Below are 13,359 nucleotides of genomic sequence, written 5' to 3' on the forward strand. Positions count from 1 at the left end.
ATAAAATATAAGCTTCCATCTCATACACCAGCAGAATTTTTTCAGTCTGCTAAATTAACATTCAGCAGCGCAAATATGTGTGTTGACTAATGGATATGATGCTGCATGAGACTAAATATAATACAAAGATTAAAGGGCTGACTTAGACACTACTAGATCAGAACTTAGACTCAAAGTTTTGCATTTTTTGTCACATTAAGTAGACATAGTTTCCTTCTACAAGGATAATTTTGAAGAAACTGCAGCTGGAAGGAATTCTATTGCAAAAAAGTTAAAATTGAGCACAGATTATACAAAAATGAGCAGAAAAGAGAGAGAACATGGAATTCACATTACGAAACCTTAAAGACACTTAGAATAGTTTTCCTTTGGTACTTGGTAAAATGGATTGCTTATTTTTGTTTACTACCTCTCTCTATATGAAGTCATAATTTAAAACAAAAGCTGTTAATTTTCTCCTTTGCTAACGGCAATACAGCTACCAAAAGGGGTTTTGCTTAATTTAAATTTTCGTTTGAAAACAAAAACAAACAACAACAAAAAAAACCTGGTGTACTTGAAGCTTTCTACTACTACTTTTTCTAGAAACTAGGGCCATGGTTTGCTAATTAAATGGTTAGTACATGTCACAATTTCAGATGAGAAACATCATATGTAATCAAGTGAAATTAACATAATGTTATTGAAATTCTCTGATTCGGCCTAAGACCACAAGTCATAAATAATTAATGTGAAGAAAGAGGTCAGATGGTGATCATTATGGTCAAATGAATCAGTGTTTCTTCGTTAAAATAGTAACCTTTTATATACCCCTTTCTAATAAGCGATTGGACAGTTCCTGTAGAATTTCTCGGCTTGAGAGCACACTTAACTCAAACACCTTTAGATACCAAGCAAATGGATGACTGACTCAATTTTCTATAATCTATCTACTTACCGAGAAAGCACGTCTGACATTTGGCACTTCACTGAAGGCAATAACCACTGGAGTGATATCCAAGGCACTCAACTCAAGCACAGCTGTGTTGATGGCAACATCATCCTGTGATGGACCACTGGCAAAAAATAGGGCAACTTTTCTTGTGAGGATGCCCTGACGAACACGTTTGAAGACATTTCTTGCAACAAATCTCATGGCTGTCCCAATATTACGTTTTCCAGTTGATCTCTCCAGCGGTATTCTCTGGACTGCTTGCAGCAGCAAGTGTCTTTTTTTGAATTCTGAGAATCGGATGAGATAGTGCGTATTGACATTGAAAGAAACAACAGACACACGAGCGTCCGTTGGGCAACTGCTTTCACTGATCTTAATGATCTTCAGCAATAACATAACAATGTTCCTCATTCTTTCAAATGCAGTTGGCGTAACATCTTCAGACATATCAAAAGCAAACACCACTTCAGTTGGATAAACTGGACACGTATCTGTATATTGAAATAAAAAAATTGTGTGAAAACCTTTCCATAACTCAAACATTGTTAGGTTTTTCTTCAAGTCTATAAAAGAATGGACATGCAGAGGCCAAATGAGCTTACCTGATGAGCAAGCTGAAATAAAGAGATGCAGAGTAAATAAATATTCATTAACATAGTGACATATCTACTTGCCTTCACTAAAAAGTCTGACCCAAAGCTCAGATGACTGACAGAATGTCAGTGAAATGAGAGCACTCTTCTTCCACAGTTAAATACTCAAAATAGTGCAGTTTTACTGGATCACAAATAAATTGTTCTGGTTTCCACTGAGCACACAAGTCCGAGAGAGAATGAACACTCCAAATCTGGAGGTCAGGTGATATACAAATAATGTATTATCTCAGAGAATTCCCCAAAGGGAGTTTGCACAGTGCCAAAGAATTAATTTAATGTTAAATGAGGAAAAGAGGCATCTGTAACAGTTTTCTGTAATTAAGAGACAGGAAAAACAAGCAAAAAGTCTAAGCCTGTTTCATAAATCAGCTGCAAACCCCTCAAATGACACCAGTCATCATCAAACTGAACCCAGATACAAACTACCTATCTCCAGGGCCTCCAATGCAGGCTATTCCATTTAAGAACAGTGACTGGGTGGAATCTGAGCTAAAAGATGCTCCCTACTTACGGCAGTTTTTTCGTGTAAAATTCACAAGTTCACAAGGCTGCAGAACCAAAACAAAAAAGCAATTAATTGGCAAATGCCAGACCACCACAGACTGGAAATCCTACTATTGGTTTGAGCTGTAGGTCATATCTCAGCTCCTGAACTAACTCTCACTAAAGTAATTCCAGAATCACACATTCCAGTTCCTCTGTATTTCAAATAGTACAGATGTTCTGCCCCTGCTGTAGAAACCTAAGTTTCTTTTAGACATGCTCTCTTGGCATTTAATCATGCTCTGGAGTATTAAGCAACCATTTACTCACTCTTTATTTTGTGTAATAATCTGATCTAGGAGGTCACCAGGCAATGGCACTTCCACAGGAGAAGGGGCATTTCAACAGCAACTCACACAGGAAGAGAGAGGTCCACGAAGGAGAAAAGGACCCCCCTCAGGACACAGAACACACTTGTAATAGTATTGCATGCAAGTAGTTGTCCATGGAAGGGCAGTGTTTATTTTACATGGGATTAGGATTCTGAAGAAATCTTACTCTGCTATTCCCAGTGAAAACAGCTTCTGTTGAGAAAATGCCTTCCTCTACAAAAGGGTGAAAATCATAACCGTAAACCTGAGCTGGTGTGCAAACTGATCTGAATGAAGAAGCAAATAAAGGAGTATTAATGGTCCAACAGTTTGTAAATGTTTGGACATGGCATTAATCCATATACATAACTGTTTCTCATTCCTTGATTATTTGCAAAACAGAAGAACCCACTGCACTTTGACAGGTATTTGAAAAGGAAACTATTTCATAACAGCTAATTGTGCTCATTGCAGTCAGTGCTTATAAATGGAAGCCAAAACTGCAGTGTGCAGTTAGCTAGCTGTAAGGTGATTACTTACTTCCATTAAAGTGGTGCCCATTGGTCCCTTGGCACCCTGAAACAAATGAAACACAGGTCCAGAAAATCAGTCCCTGATAATGCGTTGTCATCTATGACTCTCTAGCTCAAAGAAAATGCAGGCACTGTAGTGTTTCCCTGACAACCATTCGTGAAATTGAAATATGAGGAGACAGTTTCCAGCACAGATTTCTGTGGACCTTTTCCAAACAGAGTTGCAGACTGCTTCCCAGAACTATTTCTTGGTCCATTTTCCTTAATGGTTTTATAAATGTTCATACTTGTTGCCCTTGAGGACCAGTATAATTTGGAATTAGATTTTCTTTCTAAACAGTCATTTCTTTGCTGTGGTTCTGTTATCTGCACCTTAAACCCTTGTCAACCTCTGATGTATAACAGGCTTGTCTTCTCTTGCAGGGTAAAATCTCCACAGTTCTACCTGAAGAGATCCCACAGGCCATATACACATCCCGACTGTTCAACCAGTCTGCAGGCTTCTTCTTGGGAGCTGTGAGCAAATGCCAGGATTCCAAGTATCTTTTTTCAAAATAAAAGCATTGTTTAATCCTTATAACAGGAATAAAATACAGGGAAAATAAACTTTTTTTTTTAAGGCAGCTTGAGAGTTTTCATCATGTGTGCAATACAGATGAGTAGCAAGCCTCCTGAAAATTCTCACTTACTTGCAGGGGGCTGCAGTGAGATATACCAGAAAAATCTGAACTCCACATCCCACAACATTTACCTTAGCATCTTTCTACCATAACATTACAGTTTACCAAAAATCATATACTTCCTTATGCCCACAAATTACAACCCCATGTCCAGATTTTTTCCTTCACCCTCCAATTAACCTTCCATTCCTTCATCTTCTGCCTGAGCTACCTTCCTCATTATCTCTGCTGTCCTGCTGGTAGCACCATCACAGCCATTCCATGTTTTTACCTTCTTCTACTTCCCAGCAGGTGCTAGTTCTTCTTTGGTACCGTACAGCAAGAGTTAACTGTGAATTGCCTGAGTCCTAATAAATGCTACTTGCAGCAGCTTAGTAGTGGTGACTGAGATGTGCAGACTTGACCCATACAGATAATCAAGGATAGGTGAAACAGGCCTGTTTTGGCTGGCAATGCCTATGGCCTGTACCTCTTCCTGCATCCCTATCTCTTCCCACAGAGTTCCCGCTTTCTCATTTCACTGTTGCGCTGCTACTACAATAATCCCTCCAAACCCATAACTCCCAAGCTCCACTCAATTCTGCATCTGAAGAGAAGATCTTGAGCTTGAAATCTCTCTGAAGACTTCTTGGGCCATGGATTGGCAAGGCCAACAGCTATCTGGCTCATCAGCACACTAGGTCCGTTTGTCTGTAATGTATGTGAGCAGCCAAGCAGCAGGGAAGCAGGGAGGGCAATGCATTCCAGGTGGTACTCTTGGCCATTGTTGTGCCCAGCATCACAAAATAAAGTGGGCCAGGTACATTCACTGACCAGCACAGTGATAATAGTAATGACAAAATCCCCCTGTCTTCTAGGTTGTATGTATCCTGGTGGGCCATGTTATACAGGTAAATACACTGTTATGAATAATGGTCCACACTAAAACTAAAAGTGTAACCTTTGAAAGTTTAACAATAAAATTATCAGTAGGAATTGTTTCTGGTCACTATGGAGCTGATTTGCAGAACTGCTGCAACATAGACACGTACAGGGATTTTCCTAACTGACTACAATGTTAGTTCTAAATGCTACTGAAATCCATAATCCTTTCTCCTACTTAGATAGAGAATAAAACCTTTCATTGTATAAAATGCAGATCACAGACACCGGAAAAGTACATCAAGATATCTACTTGTATATGGTGGTTAACAGGTTACAGTCAATTTAAGCTTTAAGTGCATGTCTACAATTGCAAGTCTGACTTTAAATGGCTTTTCTTCTAAAATAGAAAAAAACCCCAAACCCAAAACATCAGCTTTCAGCAGAACAATCCAGTTCTACCTTTTAGTACTCTCTTCCTTTTTAATTAGATATTTACTGAACCTTAAGAGATTTCCAAATACTGTGGAAGAAATTCTGCCCTGCATTGTATCATTGTAGCTCCATTTCCAACAGTAGGTACTCTTGTTCACACACAAACAGAGGCAAGACATAACTCTATACAACTGCCAGGCTGAGTAAGCGTAGTTTATCATGTGAAACATTATTAAATATTCCATTAATCTAATAGAAATTTTAAGAGCAATTGAACAGGGTTTTTTAAAAAACAAAAAATATATTACCATAGGTCCTGATAGCCCTTGGTCCCCTGGATCTCCCAGGGAACCTGGTGTGCCAGCATTACCCTAAAAATAGAAATACAAGTTTTATTCTTTATAGTTGCACACACAGGTGCAGAATTTCAGTAGAGAAAAACCTGCATTTCATAAAGACAGACTACTATCCCAAAGAATTGTTAGCAACTAACATCTCTAAAGACTTAGACCTACATGCTCTCAAGACCTCTTACCTAAGGTTATGGCAATAAAAGATGAAAGTGGAAATCAATTTCAAAACTTTTTGGTGAGGAAACACTTATGACTTAAGGTCTTTACTTATAGAACTCTTCACAGAGTTGGTAGATTTATCATTCTTACTCTTCTACCCCTAACTCCTTTGGGTCCTTCAGGTCCTGGAATGCCCGGGTCTCCCTCTTCTCCCTGAAAATTAATGAAAACCAGAACTTTATAGGAAAGGAGAAGACAGGGAGAAAGACAGATAACCAGTTCCAAACAAAAATAATTCAAAAAGAGACATAAAGAAGGTAGACATGCCCATTTATTCATACCTCTAGACCAGGATATCCTATGAATCCAGATTCTCCCTACCAAGAGAACAGAAAAAGACTTCACAAGAGTCTAGAACATTGTGATCTGCTTAGTGTTTGATGTCTTTAAGCAACCCCCAACAACAAAACAAACAAAAACCCCCAAACAAAACAAAAACAAACAAACAAAAAACCCCAAAACAACAACAACAATAAAAAACCAAACCAAAAATTATTCTTAGCATTTCAACTCATTCAAGTAACAGTGGCTCAAATTACACCATTTTAGATTAACACATTGTTCATCTAAAGAAAGAACATTTTAAAAATTCTGAATTTTCAAGAGCATTCAATTTCTCAAATAAGTGCTTTATCAAAACTTATTTATGCCTCCTAGTAACATGCAGTGAAATTAATGTTCAGCAATCATAAGTCTACAATTGAGAACTCAGCATTTGAATGCAGTTCCAAAATGTTGTACCTTCCATATTAAACAGTGATACTGTAATATTTTGCTGGCACATTAGAAGTCACTTCATTCATTATTTTCAGTTACTTCAGTTTTCGGTGTGTTCTTTGCGAATATATGAGAAATACGAGAACTTTCACAAAGACCAATCAGAATTGAAGTGTATCTTCTCTTGACATTAGAGTAACTATTAGAATTCACACAACTTATGCATGTTCTTGTTTTAAAAGTTCTCATGAAAGTGGACATTCTTGTCAAACATCGTATGACTCCATCCAACAACCTCCAGAAAATAACATGGACATAGGCCCCACATGACACCTAAGAAAGTGTAATGTAATTGTGAACTCATATAATTGATAGTAACCTTAAGTAAAACCTATACTAAAGGCTGTTCTCTTAGCTATCAGAGGAAACCAACATTTTCTGGATCACTGTTTTGGGGTGAATTGTTTTTATTTGTTTGTGTTAACTATTGAAATTCAGGTCTGCCAAACCTTGGGCAGACACAGTGTATAAGGAGGGCTTTAAGTCAGTCCTTTAAAACAATGAACGATGACAAGAAGATTTGGCCAAAACCTTTCTTCCACATTTCTTGTAACAAGGAAAATGTCCCCTGAAATGACTAAGTGGGAGATTCCAAGAGATTAAAAGAAATAGTCTTGCACGTAATGTGTAACCTGTGAAACTCTCCCCTCAAAGGAAATTGTTGGGGTTAATAAGATAAGAAAATGGATAATAAGAAGCATCAAGAGCCATTTTAATAAAAAGCCATTTTAGAAAAAGGAGCTCATCAACTGGAGAGGCTCCTGAGAAGCTTTTCATATCTTTTCTGCAGCTTCTACAACATCCTGCTTCTCCTACAAAAAGTGAGTGTGAAATAATGGGCCTTCAGTGAGATCCACTGAACCACTTCTGTTGCACAAGTCACAGTCACAACTCCTTGAAAGAAGGACTGCAGCTGTTTCCAACATCCTGACCACTTTGCTCATGGACTGATCCACTGGTGCCATGATTCTGACCTATCCTTTATATATACTTTTTATTTCAGGTGGATTCTTACATGCTTTTATAGAAGTAGGCATTTCACTGCTATTTTTTCAGGGCTCAGGGCTCTGAACGGAATGATAAGAATTTCTAAACATGCAGAAATTCAGAGGTTAATCCTCAGATCTCGTTGCTGACCACAGGAGCACAAGGAAGAATATTTCAGATTAAAACAACAAGGATGTTTGGAGAGTTTCATCCTCAACTTGATAGTCAAGGAATCCTTCCTCTGAAAGAATTAAGAGAGTCCAAGGTGGTTGATCCACCAACACTTGCCAACAAGAGTAGCTAGTCAAGTAGACTGAAATGGGGAGAAAGGACTGTGTGCTCCAGGAAGTACAATCCCTCATATCCATACACAGACATACACACATCAAGTGAAAGAATAAGAGAGAGCGGTTCTCAAAAGAACATAATATTGAAGAATTTCTCACAAGGATGGTTGTGGAAAGCCTGAGCCTCTTACTGAACCTCAAAAAGGCACTGTGGCCATGTCTTACGTTTCTTCTGCATCAAACGCAGATGGTCATGTTTGAGTTGACACTGCAGAATGGAGATTGTGAGACGTCCTAACTCTAAGCACTTACCTTTACTCCTTTGCTTCCTTCAAGACCATAGGCATCTCTGCCATCCATACCCTGCATAGGTTGAATAGATCATGAGTTAGCTTTTAATAGAGGATTAGATTTACATCCAATTCCATTTTGGTATTAAAGATATTCCACTACAATGAGGTGCCCAGGCTGTTAAGACTGATGAGCATGGCAAGCTATCACAACATGGTCTAAAACCACTAGCAAATGGTGGCAAAATCTGTACAGAGGAGAAAAGGATTAAGGCCACAGTTCCTGTTCACTGTGTGCACTACCTCTAGCAAATTTCTGCCTCTCCTAGACAATCTGAGGAGAAAGATATTCTCTCTAGCCCACAAGGAATCTGGTGTTCACAAGGAAACCAAGAGCCAAATGCAAAATCATTTTAATTGTATCAAACACAGAAAACAGAAGGGAATGAACTGTACTGATTCAGCCAGATGGGTATTGAACTACAGGGGCCCTGAATTAGGGTAGAAAGACTCACAGGCATGCCCCTCTGTCCAGCTGATCCCACTGGGCCCTTCTCTCCAGGGTCACCAGGTTCACCCTGTTATAACCAAAACATAAAAGGCATTAGTTTGGGTCATTCAGGAGAATTTTTCTTTCTGAAATGTAAAATTGGCTGCTAGACTGAAGTGTGCTTATATATTTTATAGACTTCTTTATGCCAGTCAAAAGCATTCCATTACAGACGACTCATGAAGGTTCTTTGTGGTGGAACTGGAAAGTACTTGGCAAACCAGATTATGCTGAGCATTCATGTAGCTAAACCCAAAAGGCCTTTGCTCAAAAAAGCTCTCATTGTTATACAGAATTATCAGTGAAAAGAGTGTTTTCTGGAAAAAAAAAAACTATACTAATAGTAGTATGACATAGCCTGAAATTCTACCAGCCTGAAGCATCTTTGATAGCAGACAATATTTATCAGGCTGGTTGTCTTCACTATGCTCTTAGATCTCTTGTAAGTTTTCTTCACTTTCTCTTTTGGTTTTCACTATATTAGTGAACTTGCTTCTAACACAAACCCCAATATTAAACAGCGCACAACCAGGGTGAGAAAATGTAATGTATGATGGATTAAATTCCTGTGTATCTTCCCAATTTTTGTCACCGCTTCACTGTGTTTTCACAGTGACTCTTGTCATAGCAGCACTTTGATCTTCTGATACTTCTGACACTGAATGTAATAATATACTGAATGTAATAATCCTTCAAAGGGACTGAAAGGCTTAATTAACTGGTACTTTAATGACTTTTAGATTCAAAGATGCAACAATCCCTAGCATGAGTTACTTTTATTAAAGGCTCCCATATCAACACATGTTAATAAATGGAAGAGATAACATTTATTATAAGTAAGCGAACCATAATGTGGACTACCTATTGGTATAATAAGCCTTTCTTTTTCAGTTCATGTTGATTCAGTTCATCTCAACATTTTCATTCCTGTATAACAGACATTGTAACAGTCAAGGTACCTTGGACTGGTTAGGAATCTTGAGAAAGAAGAGGTTAAAATAAGCAGCTATGCTTCATGGAATTGGAAAGTTCAGATCGGACATGAAGAAAAGGTTTTTCACTAGGAGGGTGTTTGGTTCCTGGAACAGGCTCCCCAGAGTAGTGATCATGGCACCAAGCCTGACAGTGTTCAAGGAATATTTGGACAACACTCTTAGTCATATGGTTTAGTTTTAGGTCATCTTGTGAAGAGCACGGAGTTGGACTCAATGATCCTTATGGGTCTCCTCAAATTTGAGATATTCTAGGATTCTGTGAATAACTGGTACATATTTTCAGTGGATTAGACAGATTCTAGGAATCATAAAACAAACTCAAAGGTCAGCACTGTCTTAATCCTACTGCATTTTGTGAGAAGCCAGGCCCCAATGAGAACAATGGGGCATAGGGCATGAGAACCACACTTAGAACAGCAGTCATGACAATACAAAAAACTTCTTAGTATAGCTCTGACACTTGTAAGATTACCTTGAACACATCACTTGCCTTCACATGCCATCTAAAAATGTCTATAAAACTTAACATTCTTCATGTGTTCCATAGGAACAACACAAGTGTTGGTTCATACTTCTTCAGTCAGGCTCCTGAATGAATTATACTGTTAGAATGCTGCAATTAGGCTTTTAAAAAAATCTTTACCTTTGGTCCTCTTGCACCTAACCTCCCAACAGAGCCAGGTGAACCTGGGGCCCCCAGACTAGCCTGTAATCAGAAGTATCAGTTACAAGGTGCACACTGAAGAAATCAAGGGCTCATTGCACTCAAGGATTCATTGTCACTTGAAATTCTTACAGAATCAGTATAAATATTAGCACATTAACAGGCTTTTAAGGTTCACAGTAAGAGTTACTGGTCAAGCTATTATTCCAGTTACTTCCTGTTTCCTGTACAACTGCTTTAGAATTCTCAGAAAATTATTAAATATGACATGAAGGCTATTTTCTCTCTCTACAGTTACCTAGTGAATATATGCATATGTGCACAAATATGTATATATATATATGCACAAGTACACATCAGTGCATAAGCATGAGCATCACTGCAAGACTGAAGCAGATGCCCGAGGATGACAGAGTAGGATGTTCCAGTCCTGAGTTACATTGGTGTAATTCCAGAATCCGAACCTCCAAAATCAAGAGCATGGCACAAGTGAGAAGCTCAGCAGGCAGTTTTCATTAGTTACAACCTCATCATATCCTAGCATTAAGTCTCACAGACCAAACTGTAATGAAACCACTGACCATTATCTAACTTTGCCCTCAACTACACCACTGTACATCTGTATTTATACATGCTGCAAGCCATATTATTACTACAGAACCAAGAGCTGAATCTAGAGCTAAGGCTTTTCATTGCAATTATGCAAAAGCTTGGTAACACTAACGTTCACTTCCTATTCACCCACCTAAACTTACTTTCATAGCTGTTATTTTATCTACGAGGCTGTGAATCAGTTTCCTTAAGTACTATACTGCAGAATTCTCAGTTTCCTCTTTCTGTAAGTTTTTAAAAAACTCTTTGTGAGAACGATATCAACACTGAGAATGAAAAGCCCTAATGTGCACAGGAGGAATGTATTATTTAACGCTAACCAGAGGGCCTGGCATGCCTTGTGGTCCTGGAGGTCCTCTGATCCCTTGCAGTCCTCTTGGGCCCTAATGTAAAAAAGCCATTGGGAAAAAAAAAAGTCATTTCAATGTTGATAGCCCTTGAATGAAGATTACATTGCTGCAATGACCAGAATCCAAGTGCTTGTTTCACAAGCCTTAATATACAAGTGAAACTTCTCGCTCGTTGGTTGTATTTGCCTGTGTGAAGCAGCTGAGATGGTCATTGCCTGAGGACCATACTCGAGAGAGCCACTGAGGTGCCTAAGATACCAAAGGAGCCGTAAGCAAGCCACTATCAACTAGGCACAATTTCTCCTGATGCCTGTCTCTTAAAACTTAAAATTAAGAGCATCTTTAGAGCATCTAAGAGTGTCATAAAACTGGAAGCTACTCTGAGCTGTCTACCACCATAATTCTCTTCAAAATGACTCCACTAAGCTAATTTTTAAAACACAAAGCTTTCCTCATTGGTTTTGTCAATCAGTATATAAATTTCAGCATTTTAATGCACCCTGGAAATACAGTGTATTCAAAAATGCAACAGATTTTATGTACTTATAGATAGCAATTTCTAAAAATTCCATGTTGAAGACAGCTGCTTGATAATATCCTGCAAGCTAGAGATGTGGCTGGTTAAATTAATTATTTCTGCTATTGCCTTTCATCTTTTCACTAGAAGCTGCACCCACAAAAACGCAAAGAGAAACTCGGGACATTTAATTCCTCAGGGTTACAGAGGAGACTTTCCAAGGAAGAATCTTACTCATAATATTTATCAGTCGAAGTAAACAAAGCATTCCAAAAGAAAAGCAAAAGATCAAGACTGACAACTCATCTTCTCCCATAGCTAACATAAGAACATCTCAAAAGTTCTTTTAGTTACCTGTGGGCCTGGAAGACCAGGGTCTCCTGAGTAACCTGCATCTCCCGAATTTCCTTGCTCACCCTGCCAGGAAAAAAAAAACCAAACACAACACAAAATAACCCCAACAACCAGACCAAAAAATTAACACTGGTCATATGTACATCAACAGATAATTTAATATCTGCACAGAGTATCAATTGATAGAATGTTTTTCAATGCTCCCAAACAGCTTTCAAGCACCTTCAAATTCCTGTTGAAGAAAACTCAAAAGGCAAAAGAGTTGCATAGTTGCTGTTTTTTGTTTAGGGTGTGAGATGAATATAAAATCTGCAGCACAAGAGGTCAGTTCCACCTACTTCGCATTTTGCTAAGTGCTTTTTGCACCACAGTCTCAGTAAGTCTCCTGCATTACCCTTGTCCACTGCAGAAACCATGAGAAGTCAAAGCCAAGGACACATGGGCAGATCCTCTTCACTCTTATCCATGGAGAACTACTCTGAGGGGGAACCATGGCTTCACAATTCATCCTAGAATTAGGTGTCTTTATACTCCTGATCTTTCATTCTGGTTACTCAGTGAGGCCAGTCACATCCTCCTGGATGATGGGAAAAAACAAAACAAACCCCCCCAAAAAAGGCAAAACCCCTCAGACACATACTATACCAGCTCCCATTTACATAAAGTTGCCATGTGAGGATGAGTCAGTTTAACTGAGTAAAATGCTGATAATTAGTACCACAATATTGCAGGACTTGCAGATCTCTTTTCCCAGGAGAAATAAGAAACATTTGTCTGAAGATTTTCAGGAAACAGATGGTTCTAGAAAGAATCTCCTGAGGAAAAGCACATTCAAAAGGCTGAACTTCTGAACTCCCATTCTCTGCCACATGAATGAAATTAAAGATAAAAATAGAAAAAAAGGCATTTCAGCTAGTCTATTACCATAATGTAACACAGAACATCAACTCGTAGACTGATGCTAGGCTTATGACAGATGTAAAAAACCAAACAAATAGATTTCCACAAAAATCACTCCGACTACAATGAAAACGGACAAATTCCTTAGGCACATGCTATTAGAATCCAAAACCAATAGGAAGTTTTCAGCTGGTTAAATTAACTTTGAATCAAACTCAAAGGAGTTATTTTTTTTTTCTTCTCTCTCATGCTTTTCTTTAGTTTATTCTACTTTCTGTCTGACTATTTTGCTTTGCTTTCGGAACACAGACTGAAGTGTTGTTCTTGTCCGTGACAAACACCTCTCTGAGGCTACATCACACGTTCTGTTCCTTCTGTCCACTGACTAGTTCCTATGCTAAGAATGGCTAGCTGTGCTTCCTTATTTTTTTTTTAACTATTTAAAAAAGTTGCCCTTTTATCACAAAAAGCAGCAGATATTTTGAATGAGAAGCCCCAAGAAACTGTCCTTTTCAGGATATGGTGAAAAGTGGTGTTCATGCTGACTGCAA

At 38.4% G+C, this 13,359-nt stretch overlaps 1 pseudogene across 1 annotated transcript in view; it reads right to left on the reverse strand.

Moving 5' to 3' along the window:
- Positions 1-13,359, reverse strand: part of LOC308053338 (collagen alpha-4(VI) chain-like) — a 50,255-nt pseudogene that overhangs the window by 6,272 nt on the left and 30,624 nt on the right. Inside the window, exons 20-30 of the transcript in view lie at positions 11,909-11,971; positions 11,008-11,070; positions 10,055-10,117; positions 8,382-8,444; positions 7,889-7,939; positions 5,807-5,842; positions 5,616-5,678; positions 5,262-5,324; positions 2,985-3,020; positions 2,102-2,138; positions 938-1,425 (exon numbers count right to left, since the gene is read on the reverse strand). The product of the transcript in view is annotated as a collagen alpha-4(VI) chain-like (transcript). The remainder of the gene's footprint in view (positions 1-937; positions 1,426-2,101; positions 2,139-2,984; positions 3,021-5,261; positions 5,325-5,615; positions 5,679-5,806; positions 5,843-7,888; positions 7,940-8,381; positions 8,445-10,054; positions 10,118-11,007; positions 11,071-11,908; positions 11,972-13,359) is intronic.

The sequence above is a fragment of the Nesoenas mayeri genome, assembly GCF_963082525.1.
Source record: "Nesoenas mayeri genome assembly, chromosome: 2".
Lineage (NCBI taxonomy): Eukaryota > Metazoa > Chordata > Aves > Columbiformes > Columbidae > Nesoenas > Nesoenas mayeri.